Consider the following 24,012-nt stretch of genomic DNA (forward strand, 5'->3'; position numbering starts at 1 on the left):
ATAGGTATTTTAAGGCAGAAACAGGTTCCAAGAAGGACATTCCAGGAATAATTAATGAACAAGGGGAGTGTGTATGTGAGGATCTTCAAAAGGCAGAAGTATTCAGTCAGCAGTATGTAAAGATTGTTGGTTACAAGGATAATGTTGAGATAGAGGAAGAAACTAAGGCCAAAGAAGTAATAAAATTTACATATGATAAAAATGACATTTACAATAAGATACAAAAGTTGAAAACTAGAAAAGCGGCTGGAATTGATCAGATTTCTGGGGATATACTAAAGACAATGGGTGGGAATGTAGTACCATATCTGAAGTACTTATTTGATTACTGTTTGGTCGAAGGAGCTATACCAGATGAATGGAGAGCTGCTATAGTAGCCCCTGTGTATAAAGGAAAGGGTGATAGACATAAAGCTGAAAATTACAGGCCAGTAAGTTTTACATGCATTGTATGTAAGCTTTGGGAAGGCATTCTTTCTGATTATATTAGACATGTTTGTGAAATTAATAACTGGTTCGATAGAAGGCAATTCGGTTTTAGGAAAGGTTATTCCACTGAAGCTCAACTTGTAGGATTCCAGCAAGATATAGCAGATATCTTGGATTCTGGAGGTCAAATGGACTGTATCGCGATTGACATGTCTAAAGCATTTGATAGGGTGGATCATGGGAGACTACTGGCAAAAATGAGTGGAATTGGACTAGACAAAAGAGTGACTGAATGGGTTACTATATATCTAGAAAATAGGTCTCAGAGAGTTAGAGTAGGTGGAGCTTTGTCTGACCCTGTAATAGTTGAGAGGGGAGTTCCTCAGGGCAGTGTTATCGGACCTTTATGTTTTCTTATATATATAAATGATATGAGTAAAGGAGTGGAATCGGAGGTAAGGCTTTTTGCGGATGATGTTATTCTCTATAGAGTGATAAATAAGTTACAAGATTGTGACCAACTGCAACGTGACCTCGAAAATGTTGTGAGATGGACAGCAGGCAATGGTATGTTGATAAACGGGGCTAAAAGTCTGGTTGTGAGTTTCACAAATAGGAAAAGTCCTCTCAGTTTTAATTACTGCGTTGATGGGGTGAAATTTCCTTTTGGGGATCATTGTGAGTATCTAGGTGTTAATATAAGGAAAGATCTTCACTGGGGTAATCACATAAATGGGATTGTAAATAAAGGGTACCGATCTCTACACATGGTTATGAGGGTGTTTAGGGGTTGTAGTAAGGATGTAAAGGAGAGTGCATATAAGTCTCTGGTAAGACCCCAACTAGAGTATGGTTCCAGTGTATGGGACCCTCACCAGGATTACCTGATTCAAGAACTGGAAAAAATCCAAAGAAAAACAGCTCGATTTGTTCTGGGTGATTTCCGACAAAAGAGTAGCGTTACAAAAATGTTGCAATGTTTGGGTTGGGAAGAATTGAGAGAAAGAAGAAGGGCTGCTAGAGTAAGTGGTATGTTCCGAGCTGTTAGCGGTGAGGTGGCGTGGAATGACATTAGTAGACGAATAGGTTTGAATGGCGTTTATAAAAGTAGGAAAGATCACGATATGAAGATAAAGTTGGAATTCAAGAGGACAAACTGGGGAAAATATTCATTTATAGGAAGGGGAGTTAGGGATTGGAATAACTTACCAAGGGAGATGTTCAATAAATTTCCAATTTCTTTGAAATCATTTTGGAAAAGGCTAGGAAAGCAACAGATAGGGAATCTGCCACCTGGGCGACTGCGCTAAATGCAGATCAGTATTGATTGATTGATTGATGGTAGTCCAATACTAGGACATAAACTTACATACATTCTAGAATACATAAAACATGAAGTTCAAGTTTTCGAACAGAATGCCAATTTTCTAACAAGGTGAATTCTCATTAAACCATACATGAACTTCATGGGAGGAAGCATTGTAGGCTCATGTGCAAATACTGCCAGTGATGCTACATCAGCTCGGATGTTAGGACTACGCTGATATTATACGTGCTAGTTTTCTTTTAAGATCATGTAATGCCCTTTTAAATTGAAATATATATTTAACATCCTGTTGTGCTGTTAGCAATTCGGCCTAAGTAAGGTAACATTGCAAGATGCTGTCCTGTTTTACAACTGTTTGCTATTTATCTTTAATGGCAGAGCCACTAAAATACGGTAATAAGGACAGTATAATTCAGTATACCTTTAAAATACAAACGTTATTTGTTAGTAAATAAATTATGCCATTGCCAAAATATATTACAATCATTTCTGTGTTTAACCATGTTCTGCGTTTTTCTGCATTGCCATCGCCTCCTTAGCGTGACGCCACCCCGCTGTTGTTAGGCCTTATTATCTAGCAGGTGTTGGTTACGGCATTCCAATGGGATAACTTGGAACACAACCAGCCACACTCATATGCATATGTATTTTCCTGAATTAAATCAAACCCACAGATCACACCTATAGTTCCGTTTTTATGAGTTTCGACTTGACAGTTAGCCGGAAGTCAGACGGTGGTGCCAAATTGCTACGAATACAAACAGCTGATTGACAATACACAACACAAACAGAAATGTAAATACTGTAATATAAGTCCATAATCAGTTATTCTTTGTAGCAACATACACGATTCACACAAGATGAGCAATAATACACAACACATTTAGGATAAGGCTACAAGATAAATATGTCAATGCTCGAACAGATAAAACGCGATCTCGCGTTGCTGTTAGATTCCGTTTCCCGTATCGAAGGAAATAATCCTTCAAAGCGAATATACCACTCATTTCTGAGTCACTATCGGCATTGTCATCGTCTGTTGAGGTTTCACTCTCGCTTGACCCTAAGGAGATAATAAAGTTTTCAACATAATCGTCTATGAGACTTTCTTTCTTCCAAGCTTTAATTATCTCGGATTTCGTGTGTCTCACAACGTTGCTCCAGTCCTCCGCACTTATATGGCCTACGGCTTCGAAAATAAGTCTTTCAACTTCCGAAACTGTGAAGAGTCGGTTATTCTCAGCTATATAATCCTTCACTTGGGCTCAAATCAGTTCTATGGCGTTAAAATGGCAATGGTATAGTGGACGGTGAACTACTTTATGCCCGTTCCTTCTTGCTATTTCATCCACCACATAAACTGGGCACTGGGGCTTTTTTTTTCAAGAGATGCATAAGATTCCCTTCCCCATGTCATCGCGAACCAAAATATTGTGCTCCTTCAACCACTTAATCAACTCGTTCTTTCTAGCCGCCATTGTTGGTGCTCTGTCAAGAAAGACTCCCTAACATTACAAACAATTTCTCGGTTTGGCTCCTTAGTGGAGTACCGCGCCCGAAGGGCTTTCTTCTCTTGGGAGCTTCATCCTTAGACGTAGGCGTCAACGTGACAGAATATCAAATTCACACACGGGCCTAAAATTAACCTACTATATAACTACCGAAGGAAATATTAAACTAAGCTATTATATAAACTAGATCACTTGTTACACACTATTCACTACAATATAACGCGTTATACTATTAAAAATACTAAAAATTCATTTATAAAATCTACACTACGAATATAAACGAACAACCTAGCACAAAGACACACAAAGACCGCAAAAAGAACTGAGCACAATACAGCACACAGCTGATAGCACGTGGTTACAGTAAACAACAGATAGACAACACCGCTAACCAGAACTGGAGTCTAACGTGCTCTATCGGAGCGATCGGCTGCCTATGATTGGCTGTTGATTAATTCACCTACCCTCCGCGAAAAGGCAGCGCTCAAACGTCAAGTCGAAACTCATAATAACTGAACTATACATTAACACATCGGTACTGAAGGTTAACTGCTGCACTATTGAATAAAATATGCGTATTCTATTTTAAGCCAGTTACTGGAAGAATATATATGTAAACACAATATTACTTACATTTTCTTGTCACGAGGGGAACGGAAGAAAGACCGCGCATTCTTCTCTATTTCATAGTTACTGCAGCCAAACGCAGCACATTCCTTTCCCTTCATGTTGAGAGGAGATATCACGGAATAACACACGCTACTATTTAATTATGCCAACTCACTGAAAACGCATAAATAACACCAAGAACTTCACACACAAATTTACGTGCTCTTATGACAGAATTAGTAGTTCTCAGGTCAATCCGCTAGAGAGAGAGCTCTAATAGCTGTCCGTCGATATCTCGCTGAGTATCGCGTATTGTCTCTACTGTATTTGTCTGATCTGATAATCTCCGCAAGCAGGTAAATTTAAGTTTTGTTTCCTAACTTCTCGGTGTAGTATATGTAACCAGTTTGCGTATTATCAATGTCGATGTATTCAATCTAGTGTAGAACTCATCTCGTCTCCCCTCTTCAATGACGACGCATTTTGACTCGTAAGATCTGAGCGCAGATATGGAGAATACTATTTCCAAGGAGAATACAGATAACATCTTGCTGATATAAATCTCCGTGTTGTATCTCAATAGCAGTGAATTTGTTCAATATGGCTGAAAACAATGGCTGTCGTGATGGGTACGGTTTGGCATTTTTGCCCTGCCTTCTACAGTAGATGAGTTATGCGAGTGTTTTTTCAGGGATATCGTATTTCCTGCATAAAGGAAGTAAGTATGAAAGTATTATATATTTAAATTCGTAGCTGTGGGGAAACTGTGATTATTTAGTTGTGGAATGGTATTCTTTTATTAGACACTTCCGTTCGCGTGAAAAGGGTATACTTACATTTAATTTTTTGACAGAAATGATAACCCAACTTACGGTTGAACTTAATTACCTTTTTCAGTTTGGTTTGGTTACTTATTAACACGTAGCATTGTATTAGTAGCGTTCTGAAGCTTGTAGTACAGACCAGAATTGTGCAAGTTGTGTAAGTTTGCTCGTATGTGGATAGGGGACTCATGCTCTCAAAAAAATTAATGAAAATTCAGTGAATTATTTCATTACGTTTCAGAGATAGTGTGGTTATTTTCACTTATACTTAGAAGTATTACTGAGGATACAGATAAGTATCCTAATACCTACCTAGATTGGTGCTTTCAAACTCTTTTGAGTGTTCTAATATATTTTTGAATCCATCAATCACTACTGAATTTTATTTAGGGCAGTCGCCGAGGTGGCAGTTTCTGTGTATGTTGTTTTCTTAGCCTTTTCTTAAATGATTGCAAAGAAATTGGATATTTATTGAAAATTTCCCTTGGTAAGTTATTCCAGTCCCTAACTCCCCTTCCTTGAAATGAATATTTGCCCCAATTTGTCCTCTTCCTCTTGAATTCCAGCTTTATCTTCATATTGTGATATTTCCCATTTTAAGATACCACTCAAACGTATTCGTCTACTGATGTGTCTGTTGAAGGTTGTTTCCATGTTTCTTATATAACCTACAGATAACGTAATATGGGTCTTACATTTTTAGTGAACTGTAGAATTAGTGGGATTCAAGACTATTGGTGCATTGAAAGAATGGATTAATTTTGAGTGCTCTGTGTTTGAGAACAGTTGGGACTACTCTCTTGCATGAATGTATGTGACTTTGAAGTTAAGGTTAAAAAATTAAATGAAAAAATTACTGAAAGTATTAAGATCTTAAGATAAAATTCCAAATGTAACAGATTGTTTTTATGTTGTTTGAAACTGTGTTAATGAGAGTAACATGATACTGTCACATCAAAATTATATACTGGTACTGTTGTTAATGTCTCGTTGAATTACATATAATATTTCATGGTCAATTGCTTTGTCTTGTGGAAAATGAAATAAATACAACTTTTTAGTCCTGTGTGGTTCATAAATGATTGAAAAAGTATACAAATTCAGCAGATTATTATGTCCTCTTTTCTTAGAAGTTGCATTACATGTTTTGACATAATGCCACAAATTTTGAGCATGGCACATATTTTGAATTCATTGTGATACTACACTCCAATTACAGACACTATTATGCAGGTTTTTTTTTTTGAAACGGTCAAGTTTTGAGAGTTTTTAAATTAGCCCACATGTTTTCTATGGAATTAATGTCAGGTAAGTTCCCTGGTCACTCTAGCATATGAATATTATGGTAATTCCATATCAAATTAATGCAATTCTTAATGAAATTCTGCCTCACCATTCCAGATTCCAATGAATTTAGGTATATTGCGTACATTGATCACTGTCTTCCCAAATCTTGGATCAGTATACCAACAGGTTTTGAAGTTGCGGACCTCTAAATTAGCTTATTTTAAAAAGTTGGAAGCATTTTTAAAAATTTCATTTGAGACGCACGGTTCCAAAATCCGCCTTATCCATTTTTTATGAAAATTGATTTCGTAGCTTATCTCTATAACTTATGATTTAGCATCTTTATCAACAAGAAATCTTTTCCTAAACCCGCTTTGTCTCCATGAAAAGGTAACACAAATTCAGGTGATGTTTCCAGAACCCACCTTATCCTAAGATGGTTTTTCCAAAATAAGCCTTATCCAAACGTGGGGCACCGTAAATGAAACGTATCTCAAATAATACTCTGAAGTAAGCATTAGTACGATTTTATGACGTTCCAGGCTCATGGTGTGTTCTTTGAAACTGTTGGCAATACTATTCCTGATTATTTTGCGCCAGTTTATCACACTATGATTGATATTGAGTTTATTTACCGACATTCATGTCCTATACTTTTAGATAGATAGATAAATGTCTTTATTGGCGTTGTTAAGGCCATTGAGCCTTCTCTTACACTAAACCAAATATATATTATCATTATAGACTGTTATATCTTTCAGCATTCAGTCTGCAAGCCTCTGTGAATTTACTAAACGTCGCCACAATCCTCGATTTGCAACTAGTGTTGTGGTCTCATTTAGTTCTATACCTCTTATCTTTAAATCGTTAGAAACCGAGTCTAACCATAGTCGTCTTGGTCTCCCTCTACTTCTCTTACCCTCCATAGCAGAGTCCATTATTCTCCTAGGTAACCTATCCTCCTCCATTCGCCTCACATGACCCCACCACCGAAGCCGGTTTATGTGAACAGCTTCATCCATCGAGTTCATTCCTAAATTAGCCTTTATCTCCTCATTCTGAGTACCCTCCTGCCATTGTTCCCACCTGTTTGTACCAGCAGTCATTCTTGGTACTTTCATGTCTGTTACTTCTAATTTATGAATAAGATATCCTGAGTCCACCTAGCTTTCGCTCCCGTAAAGCAAAGTTGGTCTGAAAACAGACCGATGTAAAGATAGTTTCGTCTGGGAGCTGACTTCCTTCTTACAGAATACTGTTGATCGCAACTGCGAGTTCACTGCTTTAGCTTTACGACACCTTGATTCAATCTCACTTGCCATATTACCAACCTGGGAGAACACACAACTTAAATACTGTACTTGAAATTATCTACCTGTTCTCGCTTTGTATCACCAATCTGACATTCAATTCTGTTGAATTTCTTACCTACTGACATCAATTTAGTCTTCGAGAGGGTAATTTTCATACCATACTCATCGCACCTATTTTCAGGTTCCAAGATATTAGACTGCAGGCTTTCGGCACAGTCTGCCATTAAGACCAAGTCGTCAGCATAGGCCAAACTGCTTACTACATTTCCACCTAACTGAATCCCTCTCTGCCATTTTATACCTTTCAGCAGATGATCCATGTAAACTAAAAACAGCAAAGGTGAAAGATTACAGCCTTGTCTAACCCCTGTAAGTACCCTGAACCAAGAACTCATTCTACCATCAATTCTCACTGAAGCCCAATTGTCAACATAAATGCCTTTGATTGATTTTAATAATCTACCTTTAATTCCATAGTCCCCCAGTATAGGGAACATCTTTTCCCTCGGTACCCTGTCATATGCTTTCTCTAGATCTACGAAACAATCACAACTGCTTATTCCTCTCTTAGCATTTTTCACTTACCTGGCGCATACTGAAAATCTGATCCTGACAGCCTCTCTGTGGTCTGAAACCACACTGGTTTTCATCCAACTTCCTCTCAACGACTGATCGCACCCTCCCTTCCAAGATGCCTGTGAATACTTTACCTGGTATACTAATCAATGAGATACCTCGATAGTTGTTGCAATCCTTCCTGTTCCCTTGCTTATAGATAGGTGCAATTACTGCTTTTGTCCAATCTGAAGGTACCTTACCAACACTCCACGCTAATTTTACTACTCTATGAAGCATTTACTGCCTTCCCACTATACTTCACCATTTCAGGTCTAATTTCATCTATTCCTGCTGCCTTATGACAATGGAGTTTATTTACTATCCTTTCTACTTCCTCAAGCATAATTTCACTAACATCATTTTCCTCCTCCCCATGAGCTTGGCTGTTTGCAACACCACCATGATGATTTCCATTTACATTGAGATGATGTTCAAAATATTCCCTCCACCTCTCCAGTGATTCCCTGGGATCTATTATGAGTTCACCTGAATTACTCAAAACACTGTTCATTTCCTTTTTCCCTCCCTTCCTAAGATTCTTTATTACTGTCCAGAAAGGTTTTCCTGCTGCTTGACCTAGCCTTTCCAGGTTATTACCAAAATCTTCCCATGACTTCTTTTTGGATTCAACAGCTATTTGTTTCGCTCTGTTTCTTTCATCTACGTACAAATCCCTGTGTGCCTCGGCCCTTGTTTGGAGCCATTTCTGATAAGCCTTCTTTTTACGTTTACAGGCTGCTCTCACTTCATCGTTACACCAAGATGTTCGCCTTTTCCCATCTTTACACACAGTTGTTCCTAGGCATTCCCTTGCTGTTTCTACTACAGCATCCCTGTATGCCACCCATTCACTTTCTATATACTGAACCTGCTTACTGTCTACTGTTTGAAACTTCTCACTAATTGTATCCATGTACTTCTGTCTACCCTTATTCGTTTGCAGACAGATTTCACTTTCTCTACCCTAGGCCTAGAGATACTTAATTCACTGCAGATCAGATAGTGGTCTGTATCATCGAAAAATCCGCGAAAACTCGTACATTCCTAACAGATTTCCTGAATTCGAAGTCGATTAAGATATAGTCTATTATGGATCTGGTACCCCTAGCCTCCCATGTATAGCGGTGAATAGCCTTATGGTTGAAGAATGTATTCGTAACAGCTAAACCCATAACAGCACAGAAGTGCAGCAAATGTTTCCCATTCCCATTAGCTTCCATATTTTCCCCACATTTACCATTCAGCCTTTTGTATCCTTCATTTCTATTCCCAACTCTCGCATTGAAATCGCCCATTAGCACTATTCTATCCTTGCTGTTGACCCTGACCACGATGTCACTCAATGCTTCATAAAACTTGTCAACTTCATCCTCATCTGCACGCTCACATGGTGAATACATGGACACAATTCTTGTCATAATTCCTCCAACTGACAAATCTGCCCACATCATTCGCTCATTTACGTGCCTAACAGAAACTATGTTGTGTGCAATGGTATTCCTGATAAGGAGCCCTACCCCAGACTCTGCCCTTCCCTTTCTAACACCCATCAAGTACACTTTTTAATCTCCTATCTCTTCCTCGTTATCTCCCCTTACCAGAATATCACTTACTCCTAGCACATCCAGATGCATCCTCTTTGCTGACTCAGCCAGTTCTACCTTCTTTCTTCCATAAGCCCCATTAATATTGATAGCTCCCCATCAAATTCTATTTCGTTCGCCAAGTTGTTTCCGAGGAGTCCCTCGCCTGTCAAATGGGAGTGGGACTCCATTACTCCCATAGGTCCGAGGCTTGCTTAAAGTGTTCTGAGCTCGGTAAATTCATAAAGCAGGATTCTACCCTACTTGCACATAGTCCAAGTGAGGATCTCTCCTCTAACGGATTATGGACCGCCGATGAATTGTATAGTCCTAGCCGCCTGAGCACAAGGCGGGCCATGACTCAGAATATGTCCAAGATGCCCACTCCCATTCCATAGCAACTGGTATCCCGACTCTCAGGACCACTTACTAGGCCACTCAGCCGTTGCCCATGGTTCACGAACTAGGACATGACTACAGAAACCCACAAACATGAACCATAAAACGATAAAAATATTTTTAGAATTTCAAAGACCATATATAATAATAAAAGTGCCTATTATAATATCAATGACAGAAATGATCATTATCAAATTTTAGCTAGCCGGGCTGAGTGACTCAGACGGTTGAGGCGCTGGCCTTCTGACCCCGACTTGGCAGGTTCGATCCTGGCTCAGTCCGGTGGTATTTGAAGGTGCTCAAAACGCCAGCCTCGTGTCGGTAGATTTACTGGCACGTAAAAGAACTCCTGCGGGACTAAATTCCGGCACCTCGGCGTCTCCGAAGACCTTAAAATAGCAGTTAGTGGGACGTAAAGCAAATAACATTCATTAATTATTAAATTTTAGCTACTTTTGCAAACCCTACCCTTATCACAATGATAGTTCCAAAACCCTCCTTATCCAATGCTCTGTTCCAAAACATGCCTTATCCAATTTTAATTTGTAAAAATCTTCTTTATGTGTCAGAAATTGTATGTAGCTCTTTAATTATATCAATACATGTATGTTGATATAATAAACATGAATAAATACTTTAATTCTACTGAAGATGAGCAAGAAACATTTCTTTCGTCTCCTGAAAAATTTGCTACTGTTGTAATTGAGCTAGAAAGTTGCACAAGGCCTCTTTTTAAAGGTCTATTTATGAGCTTTTGTATGATAAACAACACAGTAAGATTTAAAAATAGAACATTTTTTCCAAAATCAAGTCGGTCAGATTTTCTCGGGAAAATTTATTTTGGAAATGTCAAATTGTTTATACTGTTAAAAAAATCCCTAAAGTTCATCTGGCATCACTATGGGTTCTCATGCTTCAGGAGCCTTAATTTCGAAGTGTTTATTGCCGCTGAAAGGAAACTTGACAATATTGTTTACGTAGACCCAGATAATTTTGTGGTTATTTCCATCTTAAATACTTGTAGGAGATTGTAATGGGTTTAGGGTGAATCAAGAATAAAATTTGGTGCTCATTAGTAAATGTTATTAAAAACTATATATGTACATACCCAAGACTATTTCACTGCACACACATATTTCTGTACTGGCATTGCACTTGAATGTCATATTTTGTTACCTGTTCAGGTCCAGGTTGGATACAAAACCGTCAAGTGTGTGTATAAAATCTCAATATTTTGGCACTGCACTTGAAGATGTCTTCTGTTTGTTTCCTGTTGAGATCCAGGACTGACACCAAAGAATGTAGAGTACTAAGTTTGTGAAGTCTGTCTTTTTCCAGTTATTCTTGATTTAGCTTCAAACGATTACGATCGTATAGTGTTACATAACCCCGGCCGGTGGATAGGGCTGGACCAATAGTACGAGTAATTAACAAATTATGACTAGGCTTTGACCAATAGTAAGAGGAACAAATTAAGGCTATGTCATATTAAGTCATGTTTGCTCCTGCTCTCCTCCTGACCAATTTGATGTGATGGGTTTCCACTAGGATGATTTTGACAGCAATTTCAAACTGTTTTGTCATTTTTATTAAACCAATAATTTGTAAACTATGAGGTCCACAACCTCACCATGTGCTACTATTATTCATTTCCATCTGCATCATTTGTTTTCTCATTCCCTTGTTTCTTAGGTTAACGAAGTTTTTAGTATCAATTATTATTTTAAATTAACACCTGTTTCACTGAATTTTGACGCAATAAGTTCTTTTTTGCTCTGCATATTGATGTAAATATTGTATATTTGTGCTAATTTTGTTTCCGTCTAGGCTCTCTTTTGTTTTTTTTCATTTGCTCTTTCATTGATTTTTTAAGCATTTTTTCAACTTATATTATGTAAATCATTCCAACCCCCCTAATTTTTTTCACTGAAGATGGCTCAAGCGAGCCGAAACATATCTGAATCTGTTAGCTCCGTCTAATGACGGAATATATGATGCATTGAATAGGAGGATACTCTCATTTTTCGCCATTGTAAAGTGAAAACCGTCAATACGGAATGATTCTAATATCTTGTAATGGAGATCCTATCCTAACCGTTCGCTCGCACGGCAAGAACCAGTCCAGACCAATGGTCTTGTCCAGGTCCCATCTTAACCATCCATACGGCAAGAACCAGTCCAGACCAATCTTGTTTCCACATGAAACTAGAGGCCTAAGGCCGCTTCGCGGTTTCTAACCTGGGTAAACTGCTGAAATGCAATATAAATATTTTAGGTTGTTGTGGGGTACGGATGTTCGTAATTTCATTCGTAGAAGTAATCAAAGACATAATTTATGTTCAAAGTTACTATTTTTGTGTCCCCCCCCTACAGGGGTGACGGCCTTTTCACCTTTGTTGTTGTGGAGCACTGTGCTCTGTGTTGTGAGCTGTTGATTTATGCGCCTTTCAACGAGTTCCTCGTAATTTACAGTTTTGTGACAAGAATTTGTCATGTTGTGTTTCTGTGTTAAGTAAGCCATGATTGCCGGTAGAGGGATAGAACATTTTGAAAAGGGTTCGAATGTTGAATCAAGAGATGTTGACATTTAGGATTTGCATTGTGATGCCACCTTTTCCGAGTCAGAATTCGACAGTAGTTTGTGTAGTGAGGACACTAGCAAAGATTCCGGTGCTGTATCGGGCAATGATTCAACCAAATCACCAGCCATTGACAATTACTGGGGAACATTCTCAGGTTTGCAGAAACATTTTTTTATTCACATGTAGCCCCAGTTTACAATTTCATCTGAGTGCTAAATCTCAACCAGTATATAAGAATAAAGCAGTAATAATCTCCAATCTGCATTATTTTCCTTGCCATTAATGATTGAATTCTGATGATTGTGTATGTCAGAGAAATTCCACTGTCCCGCAATGCACAGCGTGCTGAGAAAGGAATGGGCACTGCGCTGCACTCTATGAACACCTTACGTGAACAAGCAATGCATTACAACAGTGAATGGTAGTGCTAGTTTTGTGCGACAGCCTAAAGTTGAGAGGCCTGGATACACTACCTTGTCACCCCTTGAGGGGTGACATACTGTATTTTGTATGAGGGTCCGTCACCCCACATGGGGTGACATTGTCTTCAAAGTGTTAAAGATGTTTGATAATCACTTCACTGAAAATTAACCACACGAGACTGATCTCTTGTTGGGATGGAAATTGCAAGCACTGAACTTGGCCTTCAATGTTACTCTCACTCAACACATTCAAAGCAGATCTTACTTTTACATTCCAAGCAAACTGATTTTTCACATCTGTAGCACTTGTAATACAATATGTTTTCCTCTTCTTTGCTGGTGGACACAGACAAGTTATCTGTTTTTCAGGCTTCTCCTCGGCAATATTGATGCACTCCTCAGGGATGTTCATAACCCTATATAGTGCCTTGTATATCTCTTGGAATCCTGGGGTTTGATAATCTTATGTGTGGCCTAATGAGTTGAGCAACAAGTTCTTTCAGAAAATGTTGCTTGGTCATTTGGGGGCTGTCACAATAGGACTGATGATATTCTCATTCACAGCTGCATTTTATATCGACAATACGGGAAGAAGACTGCCATCATCCACCTTCTTGTTCTTCTACCTGTGCAGTAGTTGGCTGACATCTGATCCAAAGTATCTACTCCAGACTTCGCATAATTATAAAACTGAATCATCTCTTCCTTCCCCATGTCTGCATCAGTTGCTTTTCCATGTTGCATAGAGGATACTAATAAAAGAGCCTTGTTTACGTTCGGAATGTGTGAGAGGAGAGTTATTACAAGATATTAGAAACATTCCGTATTGCCAGTTTTCACTTTACAAATGTAAAATTAAGTGTATCCTCCTAATTCAATACATCATATAATTCCATCATTAGACAGAGTAATCAAATTCAAACATGTTTCGACTTGTTTGAGCCATCTTCAATGAAAAAAAGGGGCAGGGGTTGAAGTAATTTACATAAGACAAGCCAAAAATGTCAAACATAATTAAGGAACAAATGAAAAAACAAAAGTGAGACATGATGGAAATAAAAAACAGCACAATATACAATATTTACATCATATGGAGTAATAAACAATGCGCTGCGATAAAATTCAGTGAAAACAGGGGTTAATACAAAACATAATTGAATCTAAAAACTGTGTTAACCTAAGAAGTAAGAAATGAAAACAAATGATCCAGATGCAAACGAACAATAAACTTCCATAATATAAACAAACCCTGCTTCCATCTCTTCAACTCACCACCCCTTCCGCCTCTCCACCAGCCCTGCACCACCCCTTCGCCCTCCGCTCCTTCCATCCTCGCAAATACAGCTGAGCCAACAATAGACTTCATTGTACGAACGGGACCGTTAACTTTGAGAAGGCCAGGCCATTTTGAGAGGACCCCCTTCTAAACACTGTAAGTTTAAAGCTTTTTTCACACCCATTTTACACCCTTTACTTATCAGCCCAAGTTTCTCACACAACCCCATTTTTTCCATTACAGATTGGATCTTCATTGGTGGTTTCCACTAGGGTCACTTACAGTTTACGTTGCACCTGTCATCTTCTCTAACACAGCTTCTCAACTTTTGTCACAGCCTTCCCAATCTTTTAAATACAGTATAAGGCAAACAAACCAGCCAACATTGTGAAACAATAATTGAGAACGGGACCGCCAGATTGAGAAGAAATTGAGAATGCTGCTGTTCTAAAGTTTTAAACTTCATCGGCGTTTTTCCATCATTTGCATTTCGCCTGCATGTTATCTCAGGCTTGGTTTCTCAAAGTTTTTCGCTCCCGCTCCCTCGTAGCCATTCAGTGTGATGGTGTTTCTACAAAGGCAAATTTTCGGCCTGAATTTTCGACATGGTGATTTCATCCTGTTTTGAATTATTATAAAACCAAAATTTTGTAGACTAAGAGGTCCGCAACCTCACTATGTGCACTTATTGTTCGTTTCCATCTGTATCATTTGTTTTCATTTCTACTTAGGTTAACACAGTTGTTCCTTAATTTATTTTTTTGGCACATTTTTGGTCTGTATCATGTAAATTACTTAAAACCCCCTCTTTGTTTTCACTGAAGATGGCTCAAACAAGTCAAAACGTGTGTTATTATAGACATATACTTGTAATGTCACATAGTGACATGTCAGTTCCCGATTTGACATGACCCACTTACGACGTATTTCAAACATTTGTTATTATTAGAGCCCGGAGGTTAGGCAAAATGTTTTTTTTATCTGACTGGATATATTGAAGAATCAGATAGAGATAAATATGTTTTTTGTGCATTTAGGAAGTGTAGGGACAATTTTTATTTTGCCTATTTTGGCTTCTGTTGCCTATTTTAAGATTTAAAGCCTTTTATTGCCTTTTTTGATTGTTATGCAATTTTTTCCTGCCATTTACACATTTTAAAAAGCACATAATGTATTTCGTACATCGAAGACAAAAAGGTTGCACAAATTAAATTACATATTGGAGTCACAAATATTTATTTAGAATATTGTTCGCTGTAAATCTTTTATTTGTTTTCAGGCATTCGAAAGTTTATTTTCTCAACCCATTCATTTAACCTCTTTAAATAGCAGAACCTTCATTAGTGAAAGGAATGCGCTAGCATAATGAACACAAGGAAAGAGAGAGGATGAGGGAAGTATGTCTCTTTTCCCCTTCCTCACACCCCTTTTCTGTGACAATGCGTAATTACCTGGTATTCCCGATTTCGAAATGATAAGATAATGCAGAGGAAGGGAGGAAATCACTTCTGTCTAACGAGTCAAACATAAAAGAAGCTGTTAGTCTACTGATGAACTTGTTAAAGTCAACTTATTTAACATGCCGAAATTTTCATCGTTGCATGGTAAATTACATGGCTATGTTTGTGAATTCGGTTTGGATACACTTTCTACTGATGGAGCTATATTCTTTTCCAAAATCTGTGAAATATCTATTAATCACGAGAAAAAGTACTTTATAACTCAACATTTTGCAACAATGAAACATAAGTCTAGGTTAAATATTGTTGACCCTAAGATCAATTTAATGTCAACAGCAGTTACAACATCCAGCAGGCAATCTCAGCTTTCCCTGGATCTATGTAAGGCTTTCTTCAACTCTTGAATTCCGTTCTGGAAACTGGAAAATCAATCCCTCACGACGTTTCTGCAGAAGTACACTAAAGAAGTAGTTCCGTCAGAATCCACATTAAGAAAAACGTATTTGAATATCTCCTTTGAAAAGACCCTGCAGAGGATTCAAAGCAGAGTTGCAGAAAAAATATCTGGATCTCCATTGATGAAACTACGGATGCAATGGGACGTTACATGGCCAACGTCATCATTGGAACTATGGAAGCAAAGCACACTGACCTATAATCAGTATTTCTTTTGACGACAGAAGAGATGGAGAGAGCAAATGGTTCCACAGTGGCACAGTTGTTCACAAATTCATTAATGTTACTCTGGTGGTGGTGGTGACTATTGTTTTAAGAGGAAGTACAACTAGGCAACCATTCTCACCGGATGGAATACGGCATGATGATGTCCTACTTTTTGTCACAGGTGCGGCACCTTACATGAAAAAAGCAGCTACAGTCTTGAAAGTTCTTTCCTAAAATTCTCCACCTCACATGTCTAGCCCATAGACTGCACAGAATTGCTGAAGAGATAAGAAGTTTGTATCCTCACGTGGATAAGTTAGTTTCGAATACCAAGAAAATCTTCCTAAAATCACCCTCCTGAATCCGGGTTTTCAAGGACGTGACACCAGAGCTCCCTTTACCTCCACAGCCAGTTCTCACGAGATGGGGAACCTGGATCTCAGCAATCATATATTACAGCAACATTTTGGACAAGATGCCTGAAGTACTTCATGCCGTATCTATAGACGAAGTTGCTTCAGTTCGCGAGGTAAAAAAGTTGTTGGACCATGAAGAGCTCAGCAATGATCTGACTTTTATAACAGCACATTATAGTGTGATACCGGAAGCAATCTTGAAGTTGGAGAAAAGAGATGATTCTATGGCGATCTTCGAAGATGCAGTAAATCAATTGCTGCAAGCACCAGGAGAAAAAGGAAACCATGTTAGTGTAAAGTGTAAATGTGTTCTGAGTGCTAATGTGGACATTGAAAAAATGAAGAACATTCGTTATGTTCTGAAAGGTGAAAATTCTGCTTTAACTGGCATGTGTCCTTCCAAAATAGCTTGTTTCAAATTTGCGCCAATCACTTCAATGGAAGTAGAACGTTACTTTTCCATGATGAAAAACATTCTTTTTGACAAGCGTCTATGACAGTTGATACTTTGAAGAGCACCTTGTTGTTGCTTGTAACCAAGGAAAGTAAAAGTACGCTAATTTTGATAAATTGATAATAAAGAAATGAATGAGTATTTAAAATACATATTTTCATTAATAATGAGAGATTCCTCTTTGCTTTCACTCCTAATAAATGCCTATTTTAATTAGAGTACTGCCTATTTTCAGTATTTCAAGTACCTATTTGCCTGCCTATTTTAACCAAAAATAAATTCCTAACTTCTGGGCTCTAGTTATCACACATCATTCCCCAGACAAAGTAATATCAATCATTGCTTGATGTACTATATGTGAGTGTATTGTTCAGCTGAGGATGACCCAAAATTGGGGGTCGATACTGGTACTGTAGTATAATAATTATAATAAACAACTATTGATAAAGTGGAATTCCTTTCCAATTTATAATTGTGTAATTCATCAATACGGATATGAAGATTATAGATTACGACACTCTTTATTTCGTTACCATCATCGTCCTTGTTACTCATGTCTTCTTCAAACCACTCAGTAATTGTTTCTTCGTAATTTACATCGCATGTTCAGGCACTCGCCGAAGTACCTGCGCGCTAACTCATTGCTGCACACAGCACTATCAACCAATGACTGTTTCGGACGCTGGAAATGTGGTCACCCAGGTCGTTGCGAAACTCATCGGCTTTTTATCGCAGCTGGATGATTACTTAATTTTCCACCACGGTCATGTTGACCGCACGTCCATAGTTAAGGGTTAAAACTATTATCTTAAATTTAAGGCACAGAAAAAAAAGGCATGAAATTCCACTGAACATCTGGGTCTACGAAGCTGTACTATTTAAGTCCATCATTTTAAATTTATCTTCAAATAATAGTGACCTTTATCGCGACACTTATCAAACGCTTCTTCAAGCAGTTTTTATTTCCTCGGTCCCAGGACAAGATCTACAGTTTTCCGTATGGCAACCAGTTGATGTTGGATTGAAAAGCACTTTTGCAAGGCAGTCCTTATATTTGTTGGTCTTGATTGTTCCACTTGTTAATGAAGCCAGCCTATATTTTCAGTCATGGTAGAAATTAGTATGTGCTATGGAAGTTCTGTAGCATTCTAATGCAGTTGAAATGATGGAAATATTACGTAGAATATATTCTAGAGGAGAGATGTGTTCACTACGTTAGGCAGGGGCCAGCCCCCATAAGTGCATGTACTTTTATAACCTAATGAAATGTAGTGCCTGCCATTCTCCACTACTCAAGGATGCACTAGCATTTCCATTGGCTGGGATATAATTGTATATGAGGTCATTTCCAAGCAATCAAGACAAATACATTCAGTTACCAACTCGCGCACAGAAATGAAAACTAGATGCAACCTGTACTAACAGCCGCTTCGCTGCATAACTTTGCACATACATGCCAGTCTCTGCCGTAAGACACTCCCCTCGAGAAACTTTTTTCTATGGCAGCGGCGCATGCTGTCCGAATGGCAAAAAGAAAGGTCATTTATTAGTTATAATCTATCATTGCACACATTCCCTTTGGCCTTAACCTGGGGGTTTACGCCCCCGAACGCACCTAACAGTGTACCACTAGTTCCTAAGTTCAAAAGTTGGTAGCCTTGTGAACCGCACGATCATGCCATCTGCGAGAAAGAAACAAAAGACTGTGAGATTGTGCTTAGATGTCTGTGTTGCAAACGGTGACTCATGGTACTAATATTCTGCTGTACATACCGAAGTTTTGCATCAGTCATAAGTTTGGTATTCTGGTGAATAGCTCTCATGTGTGGGGGCGGTAGAATCTGTTATCGGAGGCGACTAAAAGGGCCCCCAAGGGCTCTTAACTTGGTAGTGTGGGTTGGTGACCAAGGGGCCCGTAGCTGAGTCCTGGGATTGCTTCCACTTGTGCCAGGCTTTCATTTATCCTATCTGACTTTCTTTGGTCAACTCTTGTTCTTTTCTGGCCCCAACAGTATTGTATCATTTGAGGGCTAGGGAGTCTTTTCATTTTCACGCCCCTTGTGGCCCTTGTTTTTCTTTGGCCGATACCTTCATTTTGTGAAGTGTCAGATCCCTTTAATTTCTCTCTGATTAATGTTATCTGGAGGATGGTTGCTTAGTTGTACTTCCTCTTAAAACAGTAATCACTACCACCTCTGATGAATAGTACGTGCACACACTGCATGTGTTTGATTGCAGTTCGTTCAAACTCAGTTTTTGGGTAGAAGCTCTGCAAATTTTAAGAAGCTGACTTGCATATTTGCAGACCTTTAAATAAAATACACTGAAGAGCAAAAACAACACAACACCAGATTTTGCAAAGAAAATGATTTTTACTTTATTACAGTCAATGGCTTGTGTGTGTTATCTTTATTATTGTTTTTTTAATTTGCCACTAATGAGATATACAAAGCAATTTTCATAGGGAGAAATGAGAGTTGAAATAATAACAATAAGTTAATTTATTGTAATGTGAAATGAGAGTTTACAGCAAATTATTTACGGGGATGACTTGTTAAATTCACCCTTGTTTGTATCAAAATTTAATTGTGTTTAAGGACAGTTCATTTCCTTTCACTCAAATATTATTGCACTGCATTTCTGCACCATCACACACACTTTCTGGTACGAATCTGAGCTTTGAGGCATACTCCTGATGAGTGCTGGAATGTCCTCTTGAGGACCGAGTTCCCGTTCTTCTCTAAGGACTTCCTGCAGCTCTTGCGTAGTGCTGGACTATGACTACTCACTTTTCTTCCCAATACGTCTCAGTGGGTTGAGATCTGGTCTGTGTGCAGGCCATTGCACCACTTGGATCCCTACTTTGAGGTACTGAAGGACAAATCTTGTCACATGAGGGTGTATTGTCTTCCATTAGCAGGAAATCTTCACCAGTGAATGGTGCAAAAGGAAAAACCTTCCACAAAGTTGAGCTCTGTTTGGGCAGCCAAGGAGGTAGGCCCCTACCTGCTCAAACCATTACAAAACCACCATTGAAAGCTATCTGTGAAGAAAAGTTGCATGAAGAATACCTTTCATCATGATCTTCTAACCTTTCTTGTCCATCAGAGGATATGAGGCTAAACCAAAATTCATCCGTAAAGAGAACCGTTCATCAACCCATTTCTGATGATCTCTTGCAAAACGTGATTGTCGATGTTGACTGTCAGATCAGGGCCAGTAGCAGGGGAGTTCACCATCACGTAACATCCTCTTCACTGTCCACTCACGGACATTCACACCTTGTATCTATTCAAGTTGACTTCTGGATCAAACTTCAGTACTGTGCCAGTAGAATTTAAAGGCGGAAGAACTGGTCACCCCTTGCAGAAGTTGACCTCCTACCAGATCCTGGCCTGCAAAGGTATGAACCCAGTTACCATTACCTCTGCATGGTACGTGAAATTGTGGAGCACAGTGTAGCAGTTGAGCCATATAACGCAAGCCTGCGTCCAGCCTCTGAGCTTAACAGCATCTTCACTCCCATAAGTTCTGTTTAATACTGAGAGTCAGAAATTAGGGTACAGAAGCAAAGATTTGTGTTGTGGTGATAGGCAGTAATTCAGCTCCAAAACACTATACCTTTGGGATGGATGAATACAGAACTCTGTTCTTGTAGCTGTTGGTCACAATATTGTGAAGTGTGTTGCCTGCGCTCACATATAAACATGCGCACGCCACGCTGAGGCACTCAGTCTTGGTTTGGCAGCCGTTGAGAATGGAGCTCCCGTTGGATGTTACCGCCAAGTGCGAAGTGTGCGCACTTATTCGTTTTTTGAACGCGAAAGGTACTGAACCGATTGAAATCCATTGCCAATGACGGAAGTGTACGGTGAGTCGTGCATGGATGTTAAAATGTTCGTAAGTGGTGTAGAAAGTTTGTAGCCGGTCAGACTGAAATTCACAACGAACAAAGGAGTGGGAGACTGTCAATTTCCGTCAAGACAGTCTTGAAGGTTGAGCAAATCATGTGTGAAGATTGGCGGATCACCCTGGATGATTTCTGCACATTGGTTCCTGAAGTTTCCCGAAGCGCCGCTCACAGAATTTTAATGGAAAAGTTGAATTTCAGAAGAAATTCAGGAGAAGAGGAATGTTGAGCAAGGGCGTAAACATTTTCCATAACAACGCTCGCCCGCATGTTGCCCAGCAAACCATTGCTCTCCTGCAACAGTTTCAGTGGAACATTATCACCCACCCATCCTATAATCCCGACTTGGCGCCCAGTGACTATAACTTGTTACCTAAATTGTAAGAACATTTGGCTGGAAAGTGATTCAGCACAGACGACGAGGTGAAAGATGAGTTTCACAGCTTCCTGAACAGCATGGCGGCGAGCTGGTATGAAATGGGCGTATGAAAACTGTCACAGCGTCTACAAAAGTGCATCGACCAAGATGGTGATTATGTTGAAAAATAGCTAAATGTTCAAGCTTTAAAATGATGCAAACCATTGTAGAAATAAACAGGTCTATGTATTTATTAAAAAATAGGAGACCTTATTCTTGGGATTACTTTCATAGTTGTGATCAACAGTATTCTGTAAGAAGGAAGTCAGTTCCCAGACAGAACTGTCTTTACACCAGTCTATTTTCAGACCAGCTTTGCTTTACGGGAGTGAAAGCTAGGTGGACTTGGGTTATCTTATTCATAAGTTAGTATTATAAACTATAAATATCATTTTTGTTCCGTCTTGAAGTGCAATTATAAGAAACAAACAGACAAGAGAGTCCGTATTTACTGTTCTTGATATATTGTATTGAACAGACATGAAAGTAGTGAGAATGATTGCTGGTACAAGCAGGTGGGAACAATGACAGGAGGGTACTCAGAATGAAGAAATGTGGGCTAAGCTAGGAATGAACTCGTTGCATAAACTGGCTACAGTGGTGGGGTCATGTGGAGCGATAGGAGGAGGATAGGTCACCTAAGAGAATAATGGACTCTGGAGGGTACGAGTAGAGGGAGCTCTTTAGACAGTATTCACCATATTGGAGTTAGGCTGGCAACTGGAGATTTCCGTACTAGCCCCATTCCCAACCTACTCGCTGAAGCAGGAGTTCCACCTTTATGGATAAGGAGGCAGCAGTTACTCCTCACGTACGCTGCCAGAATTCGTGAAATGCCACTATGTCCCAGCTATCAATGCATCTTTAGCACCCAATACCAACAGAGGTACCAAAACCGGCCAAATGCCACACGGCCGGTTGGGTTTCGAATTGATAGCCTGTGTCGTGATTTGAATATCGATATCAGTGGTTGTGTTGAACAAACTTTTAGCGAGGTACCTCCGTGATTGGTTCCGCAACCGTATATACATCTAGATCTACTCCTTGGACCCAAGGTGAACACGGATTCGTCCGTTTATCGGAGGTATTTCCAGGACTTCATTCACCAATATCCAGCCGCGAGACATATCTTCATGGCTGGTTCTAAGATCGGGGATAATGAGCAAGAAGATCTCGCTTCCTAGTGTATGTAGCGTGTATACTGCAGAACTTAACGCCATCTTAGAAGCTCTGCAGTTTGCACTGGGTGATGAAAGAAGCCACTTTTGTGTACTGATTACCAGGCGAGATGGCCGTGCGGTTAGGAGTGCGCAGTTGTGAGCTCGCATCCGGGAGATAGTGGGTTTGAAAACCACTGTCGGCAACCCTGAAGATCGTTTTCCGTGGTTTCCCATTTTCACATCAGGCAAATGCTGGGGCTGTGCCTCAATTAAGGCCACGGCCGCTTCCTTCCCGTTCCTAGGCCTTCCCTGTCCCATCGTCGCCATAAGACCTATCTGTGTCGGTGCGACGCAAAGCAACTACAAAAAAATGTGTACCGATTCGTTAAGTTCTCTGCAGTCTATTGAAACCTGTTTCTTGCAACACCCACTGGTGCAGCATATTCATGACCTTCTAGCCAGGTTAAGTGATGCTGGCACCAGAATCACTTTCGTGTGGCTTCCAAGCCGTTGGGATTGCGGGAAACAAACTTGCGGATGAAGCTGCAAAGGAAGCTGTACTTTTACCTCCAAGACCTGTCAATTTACCTGCTGAAATGAAATGGCTTACGCCTTTTAGTGCCGGGAGATCCCAGGATGGGTTCGGCTCGCCCGGTGAAGCTCTTTTACTTTGACACCCAGAGGTGACCTGCGCGTCGTGATGAGAATGAAATGATGAAGACAACACATACACCCAGTCCCCATGCCAGGGAAATTAACCAATGATGGTTAAAATTTCCGACCCTGCCGGGAATCGAACCCGAGACCCCTTTGATCAAAGGCCAGCACGCTAACCATTTAGCCATGGAGCTGGACAATTTACCTGCTAAGGATACTTGTTCTCGGCTACGTCGAACCATCTTGGCGTCCTGGGAATTGGAGTGGCTAGTTATCCGAACTCCCAACAAGCTGAGATCAATTAAGAAGACAACTACAGTGTCGCGGTCCTCTTTCCGACCTTCACAGAGAGAGCCGACAGTATTATGTAGGCGGTGGATAGGTCATTTACAATCTATGCACTCATCTCCTAAAGAGGTAAGACCCCCCAGTGTGTTCTTGTGGTGCCGACTTCACCGTGGCCCACATCTTCACAGTGTGTGCCAATCTCTCGGGCCTAAGACGGAGCCTCGGCCTGCAGGAAACACTCGAACGCATATTAGCCGATGACCCGACTACTGCTGATCTCAGTCATCCGCTTTATGTGCGACAGTGATTTAATCAAGGGTATATCAATTACAAGTGTACAGTTACTCAGGGGTTTTTATTTTAAATTTCTTTTCCACTAATTTGTTCAGAGGATGATTACCTTGTA

General features: G+C 39.6%; 1 protein-coding gene across 2 annotated transcripts in view; it reads left to right on the forward strand.

Annotated features, from left to right (window-relative positions):
* Positions 1–4,450: 4,450 nt before the first annotated feature.
* LOC136877614 (TATA box-binding protein-like 1) overlaps positions 4,451–24,012 on the forward strand; it is a 261,942-nt gene continuing 242,380 nt past the window's right edge. Inside the window, exon 1 of one of the 2 annotated variants that reach the window (XM_067151788.2) lies at positions 4,451–4,594. The gene's annotated coding sequence lies outside the window, so the exon portion shown is untranslated. The remainder of the gene's footprint in view (positions 4,595–24,012) is intronic. The other variant, XM_068228686.1, reaches the window with a different exon arrangement.

This window comes from Anabrus simplex, chromosome 7 (genome assembly GCF_040414725.1).
Source record: "Anabrus simplex isolate iqAnaSimp1 chromosome 7, ASM4041472v1, whole genome shotgun sequence".
NCBI lineage: Eukaryota > Metazoa > Arthropoda > Insecta > Orthoptera > Tettigoniidae > Anabrus > Anabrus simplex.